The sequence below is a fragment of the Lipotes vexillifer genome, unplaced genomic scaffold, assembly GCF_000442215.2.
Source record: "Lipotes vexillifer unplaced genomic scaffold, Lipotes_vexillifer_v1.1 scaffold838, whole genome shotgun sequence".
NCBI classification, from domain to species: Eukaryota; Metazoa; Chordata; class Mammalia; order Artiodactyla; family Lipotidae; genus Lipotes; species Lipotes vexillifer.
In genome coordinates, this window is record NW_006769660.1 from 1,836,675 (window position 1) to 1,841,558 (window position 4,884).

The following is a 4,884-nucleotide window of genomic DNA, read 5'->3' on the forward strand; positions in this document are numbered from 1 at the left end:
AAATAAATGAATAAATCAGATGTTTTATTAACTTAATTTTATTTTTAACAAATTTTACTTAAGTTTTAATAAGTGGCAAACACACATTAGTTATGGTGCAACACAAGGAATTAGAATAGGAGCTCAGGTTGTATCCTTTCTGAGCTGTTGTCACAGTGTGATTTTTCTGGCAATCAAAGTATTACTTTTAAATTCCTCAAGGGCTCAGTTTTTAACGAAAGTGAATAATGATAACTTTGTGGACTTCTGCTTCAGGCACATTCATGCTTATGGCAGACAGTGTGTCTGTTGAAAAGAGCTAGAGGATTGGGATGAAATATCACAGGCATCTACTTGGAGCTGTTTAGGTTAAGATGCTGGAGGAGAAGGGATCACACAGAGAGACATTGGAAGCTAGGAGACAAACAATTAGCACCACGTGTCAGCCAAAACCAGACTCATCCAAGTATACTAACTGATTTATGATAAAGGCTGTGAAGTAGGGAAAAAGAATGACCTTTTCAATAGGTGGCCCTAAGAAAATTAGATAATTATATCGGAAAAAATTTACCTGGGACCTATACTTCACTTCATAAACAAGTATGAATTCTGGATGGATTACCAATCTAAATGTGAAAGATAACTCAGTAAACTTCTATGAGAAAACCTAGTTGAGCATCTTTATGACCTTGAGGTATACAAAGTTTTCTTAAGCTGGACACAAAAATACTAGCTATAAAGAAAAAAAATGAATTGCACTACATTAAAAATGAAGACTTTCTCTTTATCAAACGGCATAACTAAAATAGTGAAAACATATGTCGCACAGGACAAAGGACTCATATTTCGAAAAAAATGAAGAGCTTGAGCAAATCAATGAAAAAAGATCACTCGATAGAAGAATGGTCAGAAGACTTCAGTGGCCCTTGACAAAGGAAGATAGCTACATAGCCAATAAGTATAGGCACAACTGCTTAGGAATCCTCAGGGAAATTAAAATATAAATGGCAAAAACACCATTACTTATACAGCAGAATAGCATTAAAATTAAAGGATTGATAATACCAAATATGACTAGGATGTAGAACCACTGGAATTCTCTTACACGACTGGTGGTGTGTAAATGGTGAAAATATTCTTGAAATCTATGTGGCAGTATATACCAAAGTGGATCATGCATACACTTTGGACACATCAATTCCACTTCTAGATATATGTCCAAAGGAAATATGTATATTTGTTTCACAAAAGACATTAATAGAGTGTTCACAGCAGTATTACTTATAATAGTTAATTATAGGAAGTGACCCAAATGTCAATAAACAGTAGAGTGGATTAAATTCATTTGGTATATTCTTACAGTGGATTATTATAAAGCAATGAGAATGAAGGATATATTAGCACACAATAATATGACATGAAGTGCTATAAGCTAGGAGAGTGGTAACTTTTGCAGGGGGTGTGACAGAGAGAGCATAAAGTGCGGCTTCCTGAGATGCTGGTAATATTCTTGAATTTAATGCTAGTTAAAACGGGTGAATAATTAGTGATCTCTATGTATGATATACTTCAGCCAAAAGGTTTAAATAAAAAGAAAAGAAGATAGTATCTTTCCTCCAGAAAGATGTCAGCACCCTGACTGACTCCTCTATTTTAACAGAAAAACAAAAGCAAAACCAAACAATTAGCAGCATATTACCAGTCATCACAGGCAAGCTGTAAGCTTGATGTATTTAGCTAAGACATATACATAGCATCCAGTAGTTAAAAGACGACTACATTTGACAAGAGGGTCTTTTAATCAAACACCATTGATGCTTGAGAAATCCTTCAAGTGTAGGAATTTCTTTGGTTCTTTGGATGGCTCCCATCCTCAGAGGCTGAATCTGGAAATTTTTGGAACACGGTTACATTTGATTTCATCCTCCTTTTCTCCATTTCTCTTTACCCAAAGGAGCAGTTCAGGAAGAATAATGTGAGAGTTTGGAGGTACCTTCAGAAACTGGGCTCCCTCCTTGTTTTCCCTTTACCTTGTCTCAATTTTTTTTTTTTTTTTTTTTGCTGTACGCGGGCCTCTCACTGTTGTGGCCTCTCCTGTTGCGGAGCACAGGCTCCGGATGCGCAGGCTCAGCGGCCATGGCTTACGGGCCTAGCAGCTCCGCGGCATGTGGGATCTTCCCAGACCAGGGCACGAACCTGTGTCCCCTGCATCGGCAGGCAGACTCCCAACCACTGCGCCACCAGGGAAGCCCTGTCTCAATTTTCTGAATGAGTGTTTCCATTGGGAGTTTTGGGACAAAATGTAGCATTGATGTACTTTAAAATTTCATTAGGAGTAAATATACATTTAAAACAATTACTTTGTGACCCAAAGTTTATCAGCGGGCTAGTAACGTCCACTATCAGCAAATGGACTGTACCAGTACCTTGAGAAGAGGAGGTGAGCATTTCTTAGCCATCCAAGGCCATGAATTTCTTGGAGTCATGCCATTGCTACCAAAGGTCTGTTCTCAGGCAAGTCTGACTCAGGTCATATAATTCTGCTCAAGATGCCTCATTTATGAATAATTGGAAGATTCGGAAATTCTGGTTTATTCAGCTGGGTAATTTTCAGTAGTAACTGCGGAAAGCTTTCTGAAAGGTTTGTACGCTTCCACCCTTGCCACACCAGAGCCTTTTCTTAATGCAGTAGCCCGAGGGATTATTTACTGCCATGTGCACAACTCTCCTATAGTTTTCCATCAAGTTTGTAATCTCAGTACATTATCATGCCTATAAAACCACATGCTCTAGGCAGCACTATGTAGGCAAATATCTAACAACCAGCTCTCTGGGGGAAGGGCGTCTTGGTGTGTAGCATTTGCTCATTTCTGATCAGTGCTCCCACTGTAGGTGATTTTGAGCTGCCAATGGTTCAACAGTAGGCTCACAAAATTCCTGAAATTTTTATAATAATTTGAGCTGGTTCCGGCACACCACTAGATCCAGGCTGCCTTTCTGCCCTACTTTCCTTCTACTCTTCACCCTTGCTCATCCCACCCCAGCCTTCTTGCTTCTCTCCTGTCACTCTCTAGTTCTTACCCTACTTTTTCCTCCTTATAATTTTTCACTCCTTGGTTTTAGAATGTAAGTTTGTGGAGGCAGAGATTACATCCTCAGCACCTAAAGAAGAGTACCAGAGCCCTAAAAGATGCATAATCAGTACTTACTGAATAAAAGAATAAATATTGTATTCAATAGTGTGCCTTTATCCACATTCAGAAAAGTATTTAGTGATACTGAAAAGCAAATGAATGATAATTACAAGAGCCGTAAAGTGGGTGTGCATAGCCACAGTGATCAGACCCAAGGTCCCAAACTGGGTGGATAGGAAGTGCTGAGAACTTGATGTCACTGAACTCAGTGTATCCACAGGTTCTCAGAAAATGGCCTTTCTGGAAACATTGGCTGCTGCTAGACTAACCACTAGGGTGTCACCACCAATTACCAGTGGAAAGAAGCCTTTGGGACAAAAATTTCAAGCATTTGAAAGATTCTCAGAAGCAGAATTACAAACCATAATAAGCTTGAGGAATAATATCCAGAGCTGTGAGCTGACGATGTGTTTTCGTGTGTGCTCAGCAAGGAAAAGACATTGTCATAGGTCAGTCTTTGCAGTCACATGTGTCACTGGGACAGATATTCCCATACAGTATTAAGGAATAGTTTTTCCCAGTTATTCTCAGCATAGCACTGATATTATAATCCTAAAGAATGAACAGCAATGAAATGTTTCCAACTCCTAGCTGAACTTAATTTGTTAAAGTCTGATCAGAGATACATGAATGAGAAGAGATAATCAGTGATTAATCAAAATGAAGGAGAAGCAGATATTTTAACTTAGTCCTGAGGTAGATTATCCTCTTATCCAGCAAATTCATAATGTTTTTATGCTGTCGGTTTGGCTGTAGTGTTTCAGAGGCCCTCAGACATTGATAAGGAAAAAAGGCCGACCACACAGCTATGAGTTTCCTGTGTGCTTATCTAGGGTTAGAAGAATAATGTCCTTCAGCAATGTATTTGTTCTAACCTTATCAGTGTATTTGATCAAGACCTTAGGGAGTAAGGAAGGGCCTATGTGTTCCCTGTCAGAGGGCATACATTAGAGAAAGAGAGAAATTCCATCTTGGTGTGTTTAGAAGCATTTGTACGCTGGCAAACTTATTTATGGAATATGAGGTTATTAACTCTTTAGAAATAATGCTTTCTCTTCAAGGGATACACATATTACCCATTCTTAGCTTCAGCTGCATAGGGAATGTTCAGTGGCTAATAAAAATGAAAATTCTCTGTATCTCTCCAAATCTTAGGATGTAAGAGCCGTTAAAAATTAGTTCCAGAAACAGGCAAGAATGATGCAAAGTGGATATGAATTAGGAAAAAGGAGTATACTCAGAACACCTCTCTGCTTCTTTGCATGTGTTGCTTGATACGTGATCCAGCAGCACCTCTACACACATCTCCCAATAAGAGGTTTATCTTTTCTTCACCAGATCCTCAATGCTGAGCCTTGAAAATGAGGGATGTATGCTTGTGTGCAAAATGGGATGTTCTAACTTCATCCTTAAACACAAAAAACTAAGATGGAGAAATTGATCTGGTCTGAGGAGATATATTCTCCTTAAGAGCTCTCTGCTCTTCAATCTTCCTGTTTTCTGGTGAGGTCTCTGGGAGGTTGTAAGAAATGGGTAAGCTGCTACTATTTACCCCATCCTACCACTGAAAAAAAAGAGGTAATAATATCTTCCGAAAAAAGGAGGCGATATCTTAGGTGCCCTCAGTCTACAGAAAACGAATATTTTCCTTCATTCCTCCCTTTTCTGCTCTCTTCTTCTCTGTTCTCCTGTAATCTAAACTGTCTGGTAT